Below are 16,577 nucleotides of genomic sequence, written 5' to 3' on the forward strand. Positions count from 1 at the left end.
ACTCTTGGATTACAGGCAGGCTGTGTTCCCAAGTTAATTGTAAACAAGAAAACTGACCACACTAGGATGGATGTGCTTCCATGCCCTAGTGTGGTCAGTTTGAAATATGTAAGCAGGGGGACTGCAAAGGTATTTCACACAAAGGAAACAATGCAGAGAACAGGATACTTTTTAATACAAGTACGTGGTACAACAGACCCATATCAGGAATATGAAATGTTTTGGATAACATTCTTTAACCTAACACTAAATCCTTCCAATCCAAAAGTTATCTTGTGGATGCTGAATGTATTAGCACAGTACTGTGCCTGTACACAATACAATAGACCCATAGCAGGAATATGAAATATTGGGATAGCATACACTTTAAATGCTTGTTAAGCGTGGGGGCAGAGGAATAAGGAGTAAGACCCAACATAATCTTTGCTCCAACGCTCTCCACCTCTTCTGTCTAATGCTCTGGTTTGTGGGCAGGTCCTCATCATTCTTATGTACCTTGCAGATCTATTGGTCCTGCATTGTACTTGATGTCGCCATTGTGTAACAGCTGGCCAGAGCACCTTTGAGAAGGGGCCTTGGGGGATTGGTCTTCCAGAGTGGAGGAAACCTGCTGAAAGGAAGAATAAGGTAAGAATTACAATTTATTCCTCTACCCCTAGCATTAATGAGCGTTTAACCCTTGCAGTGCAGGGGAGTCCACTTCAAGGGTAGCTCTTTCTTCTGCCTAGAGTGAGACTTTCATATACCTTGGTTTCAATCATTTGAATTGCAGGTGGAGCCTGCCAATTATTACTGCTCAGATAGGCACACAACTACTCTTTAACAGATATGACTGCCTGGCATGGTCAGTTTGCACAGGCTGCCAACAATAATGCAGTAAATGTTGGGCTTCTTATTAGTAAGCCCAATAATCTATCTGTGTAACATGGATTTCATCATTCTATCTTGATCCTGCTCAGTCTCTGCCCGAATCACACACCTACTGAGCGACATATCTGACTGGATGTCGCTCCACTTCCTTAAACTGAACCTCTCCAAGACCGAGTTTCTTGTCTTCCCCCCAGCCCGGACACCACCCCCCATTGACTTCTCCATCATGTCCAACAACGCCACCATCAAACCCGCCCAGCAGGCCAGAGTACTTGGTGTCATTCTGGACTCCAACCTATCCTTCCAGACCCAAGTCCAATCTTTAACAAGCTCGTGCAGACTCCACCTCTGCAACATCGCCAAAATCCGCACGTTCCTAACCCCAGAAACCACTAAACAGCTCATCCACTCCCTCATCATATCACGACTCGACTACTGCAACTCCCTCCTCACTGGCCTGCCTCGCCGCTGGGTATCCCCGCTTCAGTCGATCCTGAATACGGCTGCCAGACTCATTCACCTTTCCAACCACTCCATCTCCGCCACCCCCCTCTGCCATTCCCTCCACTGGCTTCCGATTGCGCAACGGATCAAATTCAAAATCCTAACACTGACATACAAAGCTGTCCACCATACTGCCCCGAATTACATCACTGACCTAATATCCAAGTATTGCCCAACATGCACACTCCGCTCCTCACAAGACATCCTTCTCTCTAGTTCCCTGGTCTCCTCCTCCCATGCCCGCCTCCAGGACTTCTCCAGGGTGTCACCCATCCTCTGGAACTCCCTACTCCAACCCATCAGATATCACCTACTCTCCTCTCCTTTAGGCGCACCCTGAAAACCCATCTCTTCAGGGAAGCCTACCCCCTGCTAACTTGCCGACCTCCTCCACTCTTCCTACCACTCCATCCCCCACAGCTATCTCCTCCTGTGCCACCATCCCCTCCCTCCTAGATTGTAAGCTCCAAAGAGCAGGGCCCTCGATCCCCTCATGTTTTGCATTGTATTGTTATTGTTCTGTCACATGTTCTGTCCCCCTTTGTAATGTACAGTGCTGAGCGAACTATCGGGCTTTATAAATACTGTATAATAATAATCCTGTAGTACAAATTGCCAGATTACTGGCAATACTAACTACTTTCAGTTACATACATTGGACACACTGAACTTATCACTACGAAAACCATTATGTTTCAAATGCTTCGGAATTCTAGATTACTAATATGTAATTGGCACATAGCTCAGCACAAATACAGAATAAATATAGTTTACAGGCTTTAAAACAAGTTGCTGATCTTGTTAGAAACTGACAATCAATCATGTCACTAATCAGGCCTTTATTTTATTTATACATTTGACATTTGGCATCTAGGTGACTTGTAATGGGCTCAGTGGGTTCATCTTGGCAGTGGATACAATGGTAAGTAGCATGTATGTATTTTAAAGGAGGGTTGTTCCCTTCAACCTGGGGTCAGAGCTGCCATTAGTCCTGCAGTTTGACAGAAAAAAAACTGCCTTATTCACTCTTTAGATACTCTTTCCTGTTTCTTTCTTGTTAACCATCTAAGAGTGTCACAAAGGCTATAGTTCTGACCCTGCTGTCAAAGCTTCATCCTTTCTCCTTTTCTCCGTTTAATAAGGGGACAGAGTCGATGTTAAAGGCTAGAGTGTGCAGGCCCTGTGCTGGACAATGGAGGAGATCGGTGACCCCTGGCCCTCGCACGCAGCTTTCCTTTGTCACAGTTACCTTAGTGATGTGTATGGATGTCAATGATCTGAAGTAGAAGCAAGACACTTGATAGTGTCACCCCTTTGTCCAATCTCTTAGGCCTTGTGTGTTGAAGTTCTGAAGATAAGTCCTTTTCTACCCTGTTGGGTAGCGAAGAATGAGGAACATCTGGGAGTGTATGTGGAGACTTCATGCAGGGAACAATATAAGTGAAATTGGCAGAACATCCACAGTGCGTTTCATTTTGTGCAGAATAGTACAGTCAGCAGAATTGGAGATTAAAATTTTGACTAATGTTACAAGTGATCATGCAATTATTTTAGCTATTGTTCAAACAACTGCTGCTGGAGTTCTATAGAAGTTGTGTATCATTCAAATGCAAAAGAAACTACTTATACAGTTTTCAGGGCTCATGTAGTGACATACAGGGCCCGTGGCCCTCGAAATTTGCTGATAGCACAGTAAGAGCAACTGTCATGTTTATGTGCGAACACACCTTGACCAGCCCTGCTTGTTTTCATGGTTAAAACCATTGACCACTGCAGACTAATGAAGGCTGGCATAGTTACAATAAATGTTGTCATTCAGATCCTCTAACAGGAAAGAACCTTCAAAGGTAACTCCTTTTTTTTTCTTTGTGTGTATATATATATATATATATATATATATATATATATATATATAGATATTGTTTTTTTTAATTTACAGCCAGCTCTGGGTTTCTAAATTTGCTGGCAAAACAACTTCAAACATGGCTTACTTGTGTGAGGGAATTCCATGTAGTGTTGGTTTACAGAACTCCTCCAGAAAACCCCTGCAGAGGTATTATTATTATTATTATACAGTATTTATAAAGCGCCAATAGTTCGCTCAGCACTGTACATTACAAAGGGGGACAGAACATGTGACAGAACAATACCAATACAATCAAAACATGAGAGGATCGAGGGTCCCACATGCAGGAGATGCATTGGATCATGTTTATTTGCAGCATCTCACAAACTACTAATCTCCAAGGATTAGTTGGAACAGTTGTTAAAGTTTACAGATTAAAACAGATGGCATGTACATACAGGATGGAGCTGAGATGTATAGGGAAGGGGGTTGAAACCGTAAAAAAAAAATCCCACAGTTAATTCAAATCCCTCAACATTAATCTGCTGCTGATGATCCCTTCATTTAAAAATGTTCATTGATAAAGTGTGTTTACATTTGTGATCACTGTGATTGGTCATCACAGTGACCAGAAGGTACAGTTGCCCTGTAATAATTTTCTTGGGTTTAAGCATGTTCTCAGCATTGGACCAGGTGGAGAGGAGAGACAGTGACAACACAATCTCCACCTTGTCCAATTAGAGAACACCTAGTATTCATTGAGAAATATACAAGGTGTTCTGTAAAATGTGGTAGTGCCAAGCGAGTGACCCCTGTGGTCAGGGTGCAGTGGGGCAGCTGCACAGGACCCAGAAGATCACAGCACTTACTATAGTAGGACCAACTACTACAGTGATTGTCAGCTTCCACAGCATGAAATATGCATACCTACATTGGTCCAAGCTGGATCCATATAAGTATGTAATTAACATCATGCCTGTAGTTCAGTTTTAACTCTTAAACTCCTCCTAACACTTAACACCTAACCTAACACTTACTAAAACTTTAACACTTAAAGCAGAATTAAGCTCTGCTACTTTTTTATTACTAACCACTTGCCTACCGGACACTTTCACCCCCTTCCTGCCAAGATCAATTTTCAGCTTTCAGTGCTCTCCCGCTTTGAATGACAATTGCATGGTCATGCAACACTGTACCCAAACTACATTTTTATCTTTTTTTTTTAGACAAATAGAGCTTTCTTTTGGTGGTATTTGATCACTAAAAGACCAAAAATTTTGAAACAAAAAAAAGTTTTCCTTAGTTCTTCCCTTCATTGATGGGCACTGATAGGCTGCACTGATGGACACTGACAAGGAGTCACTGATGGACACTGATAGGCTGCACTGTTGGGAACTCTTAGGTGGCACTGATGGGCACTGATAGGTGGCACTGATGGGCACGATTAGGTGGCACTGATGGGCACTGTTAGGAGGAAATGATGGGCATTGATAGGTGGCACTGATGGGCACTGTTAGGCAGCACTGATGGGCATTGATAGGCACCACTGATGGGCACTGTTAGGTGGCACTGATGGGAAGCACTGATGGATGGCACTGATAGGCGACACTGATTAACTGATGGGCTGCACTGATGGACACTGACAAGGAGTCACTGATGGACACTGATAGGCTGCACTGATGGGCACTGTTAGGAGGAACTGATGGGCATTGATAGGTGGCACTGATGGGCACTGTTAGGCAGCACTGATGGGCATTGATAGGCAACACTGATGGGCACTGTTAGGTGGCACTGATGGGCAGCACTGATGGATGGCACTGATATGCGTCACTGATTAACTGATGGGCACTGATTGCCAGCACAGATGGGCACTGATGGGCACTATTGGCTGCACTGATGGGGCTACACTGATCACCAGGACACTGATGATCAGTGTCCTGATGATCAGTGTAGATGGTTCCCTGCAAAATGCCGCTTAACAGCAATCCTCTACTCACACGCTGCCAGTGTGAGGAGATGACTGCCGATAACCAGCATTTCCTATTTACTCAGTGATCAGCTGTGGTTGGACACAGCTGGTCACATGTTAAAAGCGGCTGTGATTGGCCCGTTCTGTACCCATGTTATCAGCTGTGTCCAAAGATCGCGCGCAGTGCACACCCCAGGGGGCGCGGTTCCGGGAGGAGGCCCTCTCAGAACTAGCCGACCGTGCTGTAACCATCTTTCGGCTATAGCGCGGTAGGGAACTGGTTAAATGGCCCCCAGTGGTGGTTAGTCATAATGTACTAGTAAGCACTACATATTAGCACATAATGGCAGACTTACCTGTCAAACAATGCTCTACAGCACTGCTCAGTCAGCGCTCTTGCTGGTCAAAGGTGCTTCTACCGTCTTCCGGTCTTCCTTCTGAGTTTGGTCTGTTCAGCCACTTTGATGTCACTTCCGCATATGTATATGCAAGTCTCATCATCATGGCACATGAAGGTTCTGTAAATGTGTGCTGAGCTGCGCATGACCTTCTCAATGTACATTACAGCTGACAGGCGGGGAGAAGCATTTATGAGAGAAGATACCAATAGTGTCTCTTCTGTAAAAAAAAAAAAACCTCTGCCAGAGTTTTTAATTTTTGGGTTCAGTCCCACTTTAAGCTATATTAAAGGCATAAATTAAAAAAAAAATAACAAGCATGTCATACTTACCTGCTGTGTGCAGTGGTTTTGCACAGAGCAGCCCGGATTCTCCTCTTCTCGGGTCCCCCACCGGCGCTCCTGGACCCTCCCTCCTGTCGGGTGCCCCCACAGCAAGCAGCTTGCTATGGGGGCACCACCTGCTCCGTGTGTCCATTCGCATATGGAACTGCGGCATGCCCCCCCTCTTCTCATTGGCTCACTGGCTGTGATTGATAGCATCGGGAGCCAATGGTTCCCACTGCCGTCTCAGCCAATGAGGAGAGGGAGTCCCTGGATTGGTGAGACTCCAGTGCACATCACTGGAACAAGGGGGGGCTTAGGTGAGTTTTAGGGGGGCTGAGGGAGCTGGTGCACAGAGAAGGTAAAAAACCTTGAGCCTTCACAACCACTTTAGCCTTCACTTTTACTCTACCTCTAAAATGAACCCATCAAGTAACTTCCTCCTAACATTTAACCTAAGACTTGCTAAACCATAACCTCAAATTTGCCCTTTAAATAGTTAAACCACCTAAAACCCTGACTCTCACACAAACCTAACCTAATCCCTAACCTCTGTAGCAGAATTTGCATTAACCTTGCAGATAATTGAACCAAGGATTTTAGTTCTACAAGTCTGCAGTGCAACCACTAAATCACCAAGCTGCCCCACTCTGTAAATGTTTTCTGAAATTCGTCTAGAATAAATTCTACAGAAGGATGGCAGCCTCACACTCTGCTTCCACGCCTGCCTGTTCTAATCTGCTTCCTGAATAGAGACCATGCATTTGCCGTCATTGAATAAAACGAAAGCATTTTTTCTGACACATTTTCTCACCTCGTTTTCTGACTCTCCACAATGGCCCTTCCATGCAAACAAGGACATGCCTTTGGTCAGACTGCAGGTATAAAAATATATCACCCTAATTCCCCAACGACCCCCTCACTATTTTATTATCTTTTGTGTTGGATCTGGTGAACATCTTGCATCGGATGGCCATAACTCAGAACACCAGCTGGGCACAATGCCTGATTTTTTACTATACTCCAGTATAATAAACCTACAAAGGACTCAATGAAGCACAACTTTTTTTTCAGTGCTGTAAAATAAATATAAAGGGGAGGGGGCTTAAGTCCAGGGACCCCCCTCATCTGTTTTCTCTTTCTTTCAGGCTGTGGTTTCCAAGGTGATTGGGCCAGCTGCTGGGCCCTCGTTCCTACCGTGATGCCATGCAAGTTACAGTACTGAGTGCTGCTGTTTTCCTTCTGTCTCCAGATGTCTTCCTTGCTCTTGTTAAGGATTCTCAGGACTGAGTAAGTGGAAAACATATGGAGCTAAAAAAAAGAAAAGAGTTTCCTAAGTGGTGGCCTGCCGGGCTAGGAGATGCTGGATAGAATGGGAAATCAATCTTGACGCCTCTACCTTACTAAATAATAATAATAAAAAAATAACATCTTAATCTTATTTACCAGGCTTCGGCTAATGGTAGAATAATTTATAGAGCACATTACATGTTTGTATCGGAAATCAATTCAAAGCATCAAGTTTGCAGAAACAAGAACAAGATTTTTTTTTTTTGGAAGAAAACTAATTTTAAAACTTTTTTTTTTTGCTTATGTTTCGAGCTGTGGAGGAATTGTTGGAAGGCCCCATGGGTTGCAGTCTGGAACGTAGAGTTTCTGGAGGGAGGCAACCTGTCCCTTGGTTTTTTTTATACTAGTATGATTAGTTTGTAGGGTAGAATACCAGCATAATACAAAATGATTTCCTGTTAATTAAATGTACTGCGGATTTGTTTCTTAGTAGGCCAGGTACAGGAACTGTGTAGAAACAAATATATATGCAGTCAAATGACTAACTAGTGGAATATTCAAAGTCAGCTGGCTGACACTTTCACATGGCATTACCCAAATTACTATTTGACATTTGCCTGTCACATTGTCATATTTAAAATGCTAAATAAGGTGGATTTCATGTACAGTATATGACAGCTGGTGACTAAAAATGTCTAAAATATAGTATATTTACAAAAATTCAAACTGTACATTTACAGACTCTACCCACCCAGGACATTAGCCCGCATGTCCTTCAGCACTGGTGAGAACATTGAGAGGAATTGCCAATAACAGAAACTCTCTTCCCCAAAGCATCATTGCCAGTGCTGATCAGGGTTGCCAACCATCAGTAAATTTACAGTTTGTAAAAACCAGTGATTATTACAACCGTCTGTAAATATCAGGGGCTAATAATTTGTCATGCTGTGTTGACTTTTGTAAGTGTGAACCTGTCAAATTACTTGTTATGGGTATTGTCAATGTTTCCATATTGTGTTTATATTGTTTAAATATTGATTGTCTTAGTTTTTAATGTTATTTGTCAGGTTGTCAGTAAGGAATGTGCACCGTCAGTAACATTTCTTTGTTTTGTCAGTAAAAAAATGCTGCAGGAGGTTGGCAACACTGGTGCTGATGGGCATGGGCACCAGCTTTTTCAGTACCCAGGTGCACTAGAGGAACTGCTGCTGACATGTATGACTTACATGCCACCTACCTGCCACTGAAGCAGAGGAAGATGGCCATCAACTCTGGTGAACTATTTTTAAGGGTCTTCCATTCATCAACTATGTAGGCATACTGTTTAAAGAATTAATAATAATACCACAGATGTTAAAGTTCTAACATCAAAAAGAGTATATAACTGTTACACCATTCACCATATCTGATCTAACACTACATATCATTTTATAGATATTATTCCAGAGTAAACCCCAGGAAACTCATACATAGAGTGCTTTGTGCACCTTATATCATCCTGTGTCTCTCTATTCTAAAAGTTGAAAGGAGATGAAGAGGGGCTTTTAATATGCTATTATGAATCCCAGTTGTAATAAAAGGATTTGTCCCAGGACATCATTAGCCATCACAGGATACATTTGTTAAATTTATAATATTAAAACTTTTTTTTTAATGCAATGCTGTTATTGAATACATTTGCTACATTTAACATGTTAAAACTTTTTTATTAAAATGCGATACTGTTATTGTTAATTTCTTTTAAATTTTAAATGTATGGTGAGCAGGTTAAGGGTCTAAAGGACCTTTAAAAAGGGTCTAAAAGCCAGTTCACTACGAAGAGGGTAGCCATCAAAAAGCAGATGTTGGCAAGTGTTAGCAAATTTATTTTCACTGGTCAATGTGTCAGCAAATACAATTTACAAAATAGGGCAAAGATTACCTGCCATGCAACTGCCCCTGGAAATCTCAAACTTTTCAAACTGACCAGCTGTACAGTTAAAGTAAAAAAATCTATTAAAGGCAATCTCTCATGTTTAGCAACATGTAGCTCAACGAACAGCACTTACTTTAAACTATTTTATGATATACAGGACACTAGGGATAGGTCTTAGACAGGAGATACTCATCCCCATTAATTGGGTTATGGTCCCTTTCAGGGGGAAGACTTGAATGTAGTTTGGAGTACTCAGGAGTTTCACCTACACATGGCGAGGGACTCCAGTTGGAAAGGGGAATTTAGTCCTGTAAGGGTTAACCCATCTAAAGGAAAGGCCTGTAAAGTAATAAAAAGGATATAGCACCTTTCTTTGTGATGGATTATGAGGCAGGTCACAGTTGTGAGAAAGTGAGGACTGTCTGGAAACTGATACAGTGTTCGATATTGATGTCTGAGTGGAGCACTTTCCAGAAGCCTATGACAGTCTAGGACCATAGAGAGTGGATTAAAAGATGCTGGTGGACATTAAATCCAGAGGTTTGGTAGCATCTAGTGACAATGGAAGAAGCTTTGGGGGGGGGGGGGGGGCAGCTCTAGATTGGAGGTCAGTATTGCCAGAGGTGCTTTTTTATTTTTTATACCTTCTGAGCCTCATTTTTAATTTGTGATTGCATATGGTTTAATCCCACATTGGAGCATAGTTTAAATCAGGCTTGTTTAATTCAAATTAAACTTAGGGCCAAAATGAGAAGGATAACTATGTGTGCCACACAACATCTGAGTGCTATACTTATTTATTTCTGCTAAAGCACTTTGTTGACTTTATTGGTAAAAATAATAATGGCTTCAACCACATTATTTACTATTGTTATCAGAAAACCATTTGTAGGTATTTACAGTTGTGGCCAAAATTATTCAACCCCCAATGCTGTAAAGGGGTTTAGGGACTATAGTGTACATTTGGAATTGTATTCAGAATCAAATCCTACAAGGACGTTGTAACTACCCAAATGCAACTAAAATGACATCAATTGTTTATGTAATACAGTAGTAAATGGTTCTTATGTGGTTTCTTCATTGCCACAATTATTCAACCCCTTAAAGACTACCACTCTGAAGAACAGAGGTTCATACAGGTGCTTTCCATCAGGTATTGAAAACACCTGTGGATGTCACCGAGCAGCAATCAAGCATAATAAGCACCAATTAGGCAGCTTTAAAATGACTGTGATACTCAGCTCCTTCTAGACATTTACTGGTGTGGTTACAAACATGGTGAAGGCAAGAGAATGGTCCAGGAAGACAAGAGAAGAGGTGATTTCTCTTCACAGGAAGGGCAATGGCTATAAGAAGATTGCAAAGATGTTAAACATACCAAGAGACACCTTAGGAAGCATCATTCGCAAATTCAAGGCAAAGGGCACTGTTGAAACGCTACCTGGTCGTGGCAGAAAGAAGATGCTGACTTCGACTGCTGTGCGCTACCTGAAGCGTAGAGTGGAGAGAAGTCCCCGTGTGACTGCTGAGGAACTGAGAAAAGATTTGTCAGATGTGGGTACAGAAGTTTCAGCCCAGACAATAAGACGCACACTGCGTAATGAAGGCCTCCGTGCCAGAACTCCCAGGCGTACCCCCTTGCTGTCTCCAAAGAATAAGAAGAGTCGACTGCAGTATGCCAAAAGCCATGTGGACAAACCACAAAAGTTGTGGGATAGTGTTCTGTGGACTGATGAAACAAAATTAGAACTGTTTGGGCCCATGGATCAACGCTATGTTTGGAGGAGGAAGAACAAGGCCTATGATGAAAAGAACACCTTGCCTACTGTGAAGCATGGTGGAGGGTCAATCATGCTTTGGGGCTGTTTTGCTTCTGCAGGTACAGGGAAGCTTCAGCGTGTGCAAGGTACCATGAATTCTCTTCAGTACCAGGAGATATTGGATGGAAACGTGATGCAGTCCGTCACACACCTGAGGCTTGGGAGACGTTGGACCTTTCAACAGGACAATGATCCCAAGCATACCTCCAAGTCCACTAGAGCATGGTTGCAGAGGAAAGGCTGGAACATTTTGGAGTGGCCATCGCAGTCACCAGACTTAAATCCGATTGAGAACCTCTGGTGGGACTTAAAGAAAGCAGTTGCAGTGCGCAAGCCTAAGAATGTGACTGAACTGGAGGCCTTTGCCCATGAAGAATGGGCGAAGATACCCGTAGATCGCTGCAAGACACTTGTGTCAAGCTATGCTTCACGTTTAAAAGCTGTTATAACTGTAAAAGGATGCTGTACTAAGTACTAAGATTGAATGTCACTTGGGGGTTGAATAAAACTGATAATGCTGTGAGCACAGAAAAGACATTTGTGGTTATTTCATTATAACTGTTATGTTATATTTGTCTGACCTACAAGTGCCTCTTTAATGTAAATGTAAGCAAGATGACTGAATGATCAAAAGCAATGTCAAACTGGCCAAAACACTCAATTTCAGTGGGGGTTGAATAATTTTGGCCACAACTGTATCTGTGAAATTATGCAAGGAAGGACAGACTTTATGAGCTACAGAGTAGGCTTGGACACCATTCAGTTAAATGGACAAGGGTCACAATAAAAAAATCAATAGTTTGACATGCCTGCTTCAGATGATTATGTTGCCCTTGCCTTACTTTGCTGTGAATCAAATATTGTTTCTGGAGATGCAAGATGTGCATGCATTTTTGAGCTTTTAACTTTATGGACATTGGTATATTCTTATTCTAAGCAACAGTATTACTGTGCCATAATACAACAGCAACAGGTCCATGATCACTGTAACAAAGAAAGATGGGAAATATCATAGAAGTTGCCACTGTTGTTTTAGTCATAGTCTTGGCTTATAACTCGTAGTATCTATGAAATAAAATTTCTGAATAATTGTGCTTTGTGATAGCCATATACAGCAATACTGCCACTATCCAACACTACAAAGAATTTCTCTAGTTGTCCTGAGTTGTAGAAAACATCATGACCCAGAGAGTATTCCTTCACAAGGCCCGATGAAGCCTTTCTGCGCTCCAGGAGACTTGAAAAACAAGGTCATACTATCCATTATTTTATAATCCAAAAATGGCAACTGAAACAACAGTTTTCTTTGGTAAACTCTTCAACCCCATAGTTGCTGGGAAAGCCTATGGCTACAACATATCAGACATTCGCTATGCACTTTTAACACTTCTACACTGACAATAAGATAAAATGGACAAGATGATGAGAACAAGTCATATCACACAGCCTGGCCCCCTCCTGGCTCCAACCTTAAAAGAAGCAATTGTTCCAGCCTACAAAGCAGCTGTTAAACAGCTTTGTCTAGCTATTGGTGCTGCTCCATTTTTCTTTCTCTCTACAGCCCCCTTCTAAGCAAACACCTTTTCTTCAGCCTATCCACAGATGTTAGAGTCACTTTTCTTCTCTGTGTTCTACATTTATCATGTATGGCCAGCTTGGCAGCACGTGTGGCTGCATTACAAGGGTCAGCCAGACACCCCCTGGACAAGCGTCTCCCCACACACTCAGTGACCAGGTCAACCAGGATGAAAGCTTTCCCTGTCTTTTAATGAAGTGAAGATTTATGAAAGTAAAGCCTCAGCTTTTTTATAAAGTCATTATTTGTACAATGTGTGAAAAACATGCAATTGTGGAGGCCTGATGGGAAAGGCTGTGAAAGTGGTGACACTCCGCTCTCAGACGCATGGTGTGCAGCAGGGGGAACATTTGTCATTGAAAATAAAGCCACTCTTAACGTTAGTCAAACAAATATTGGCACACTACTTGCCTCAGGAAGTCAAACAAAACTTTTAGCCAGCCAGACTGACATACCTTGTGACTTTCAAAAATATAAGCAAGACCTTGGTGAGAATGGATAAAGGCTCCATGGGAGATTACTATAGGATTGGTTTGAGTCTGTTTGTCATCACATATTCTCTGTCTACTGTTGTGCTGAATCACTTTAAAACATTTCATTTTATGGTGAACGCTGGGGACATGCTGCTTACACAGCTTCTGCTACTGCCCAGAAATCTAAAGGGATAAGGTGGGCCCATCAGGTAAGTCAAAGGGCATCATACTGGGGGCAGAGTGATAAGGTAAGAAGAGCCAGACATCTAACTTTATGGGCTGTGGCATAGTCATTGGTGTAGAAACAGGGTTGGAGGTTTCACCTGCTTTTAGGAGACCCATGTAGCCTACCTGCTCTGAAAATGGTAGATCCTAAGGTTCAGTACATGAAAAACACTTTTTTGCATTTTCAGTGACTCAGATCCAGGGCCAGTACCAGCAATGGCACAATAAATATAAACAAGGGCAGCACAAAGGCTAAATGGTTAGCACTTCCATCTGGCAGTAATAGGGTCGTTCGATTGCCAACCACGGCACCACCTGCCTGGAGTTTGCATGTATTCCCTATACCTGCGTGGGTTTCCTCTGGGTCCTCTAGTTTCCTCCCACACTCCAAATACAAGCTGGTAGGTTGATTTCTAAATTGGCCCTAATATGTATGAATTTGAGTTAGGGACCTTAGATTGTACACTTCTTGAGAGTTAGGGACTGATGTGAATGTACATCATATATGTAAAGCGCTGCGTAAATTGATGGCGCTATATAAGTACCTGAAATAAATAAATTGTCCTGTTTAACTGAAGTATCCCATCAAAAAAGACCTAAGTGAATGAATCAGTCATGTTACATCTTTAAATTGGGCCACAATATAAGAAATGAAGCTTACCTTTATGCCCTCTATTCACAGATCTTCCTAGCGCATGTGCTGATCTGGTACACTTTGGTTCTCTGTGCCCTGCAAACAATCAGAATTAGTTCAATAGCCAAAGGCAGGTAGTAGAAGTTTATTAGCTTGGCAGTGTTTAGCATAAAGATAAGTGGATTGGGAACATGGATGTATGTGTAAAACAGATCAGCTTACTCTGTGTGTCCTGATCTAGGGATTTAGCACATATGTCCCATCTCTGGAGTTCCTTCTCAAACTGATGAGCACTAAAGTTATAACAAGTTTGTGTTTCAGAATCTTAGAAGTTATGGGCTATATCAGAAGGAAATAAATTCTGTTTTTATGGGCCATACTGGTGTCTGACATACTGTAGGCGTCCAGTCATTGTGAAGACGCTTCCATTTCAGTTAAGCACTACGTGATGGGAAGAGCCAGTAGTTATGCCAAAATGCAAGAATATAAAAATCATTAAGACTGTAGAAAAATACAGAATGAGATTCAGTATACTAAAGAAGGTGTCCTGTCACTGAGAGAGTGACAGTTCTCATAGAACAGAGTACACTGATATCCTATCAGATATCATGATAAAAAGCAGTGCTTGCTGTCAATCAAGAGAGACAGATCAGCTCCTTGGTTTGTCTCACTCCTTGTCAGATGACACATATCCTCTAATGGATCACAGGCTTCCTGTTGACTTTACCATTATTTTGCATCTTCCAGGACCGGTGCAAGATAAAGTCAGCCTGTGATCATTTAGAAGTGACACACAAGCTGTTTCTCGGGCTGTTCCAGATGCCGAAGCATCAGTCTACAATGACATTTGCTGAATAAGAAAAGGATTATGGGAGGAGGCCTCTAAATCACAGTTTGAAACCTTTTTAGCTTTCTGATTCATTTTCTAATTCTCTATGCTAATCTGAGAAGTAAACGCATCAACATTTCCATGCCGTTTGCAGAATAAAAAAGGGTAAATTTGTCTTAAAATATTCTTTCAGGCAATATATGTTGCTTTTTTTTTACAAATTTCTTTCCCAGTGTGACATTCTACTACATTTCTGTATGTGACATGTCTGACAGGAGCTACTGCTGTTCCTGCAAGATTCTCAAGGGAGAAAAGGATAACATAAATAATGCAAACCAATTAGCAGAAGTATGAAATTAACTTAGTGGACCCTGTTAACGTTTGGTCAATTCTTCATTAGTCATTTTGTAGGAAATGTCTTCTGTTCAAACATAAACTTTCCAAAATGCCATGGTACAACCCAATCACTCAGCACACCCTACTGGGCAGGTTACATTTTTACAGGCTTGCGCTTGAGTAGCTAATAGGAGTGGTATAAATACATACACAGCTCAAAAAAATTTAAGGAACACTTTTAATCAGAGTATAGCATCAAGTCAATTAAACTCCTGGGATGGGGGCGCATGCGCGGCCGGCTCTGAAGGTGGACGTGCAGTGAGACAGCTCCGTCCACCCGCCAGACTCACTGCGGCACAAACCGGCCCTGGGACACAGCACTGACACCGCACTGTTCATATCGGGTGCCCGATCCTCCACCACTATGCCAAGACGCAAGAAACTGGCGGATCAACCAGGAAAACTCACTAAATTCTTCCCGGCCGTCGGGCCGGGAATCCAAGATGGCGCCCGCGGCTGCACGCAGGGAGAGGAGAGCAGTGACCAGCAGGAGGACTACAGGTCCCAGCAAAGAGATCTCAGGCTGCAGCACTCGCTCTACCCCGGGGACCCTGGTGAGTCATCACCCCCACTGTCCCCCACATCTCTAAGCCCAGCTAAGTCCAGACCTAGGCTAGAGCAGGACCCCGGCACGTTACTCCAGGCCTCAGAATCTGCATCACATGTACCCCACTCAGCCATGCCTGATATAGCCGCATTCCCTGCGTCAGATGTACCTCTGACAGAAATATGCATGAGAAGCATGCTCACATCTTTGCGCCAATCGCTACATAATGATCTTTTCACATCACTTAACCAACTGTCAAATATAGTACAACAACAAGAACGCAGAATAACCCACATTGAGAACAACATGGGAGACATCATTACGGCGCACAACAACTTAATCGATGCTCATGTAACTCACTCATCAGACATAGAGCAAATCAATCAAAAATTGGCCGATTTAGAAGACAGATCACGTCGCAATAATATTAAATTCAGAGGAATCCCCGGATCTGTCACGAACGAGGACCTACTCCCATACATACAGCAATACATCAAACTCATTCTACCATCAATATCCGACTTAGAACTCGCAATTGACCGCGCACACCGCCTACCCAAACCCTCCTTTCTACCAACATCTATTCCTAGAGATGTCTTAGCACGCATACATTTTTACCACGTGAAAGACAGAATCATGTCAGCGGCCCGAAACCCGCCTCCTCTCCCGCCATCACACACAAATCTTCGCCTCTATGCGGATTTATCTAAGGCTACCCTCCTTAACAGGAAACGTATGATATCAATCACCAAGGCCCTCAGAAATCACGGCATAGCCTACCAATGGGGGTTCCCCACTAAGTTAACGGTGAGACAACATGGTAGGATTTTTACCATTAAAACATTGGAAGCTGGCCTGGATCTCCTAAAATCCTGGAATATTATACCCGCGGAACCACAAGAATCTGCGCATAGTTCTATGGAGGCAACTTAGCCCCTGCGGGACATACCCTTTCTATATCA

General features: G+C 42.7%; 1 long non-coding RNA gene across 1 annotated transcript in view; it reads right to left on the reverse strand.

Moving 5' to 3' along the window:
* Positions 1 to 470: 470 nt before the first annotated feature.
* LOC149469931 (uncharacterized) overlaps positions 471 to 16,577 on the reverse strand; it is a 78,131-nt gene continuing 62,024 nt past the window's right edge. Inside the window, exons 2-3 of the long non-coding RNA XR_016311474.1 lie at positions 13,871 to 13,939; positions 471 to 610 (exon numbers count right to left, since the gene is read on the reverse strand). This is a non-coding gene — a long non-coding RNA (uncharacterized LOC149469931). The remainder of the gene's footprint in view (positions 611 to 13,870; positions 13,940 to 16,577) is intronic.

This window comes from Staurois parvus, unplaced genomic scaffold (assembly GCF_062004578.1).
Source record: "Staurois parvus isolate SC_StPar_1 unplaced genomic scaffold, SC_StPar_1.0 ptg000057l, whole genome shotgun sequence".
NCBI lineage: Eukaryota > Metazoa > Chordata > Amphibia > Anura > Ranidae > Staurois > Staurois parvus.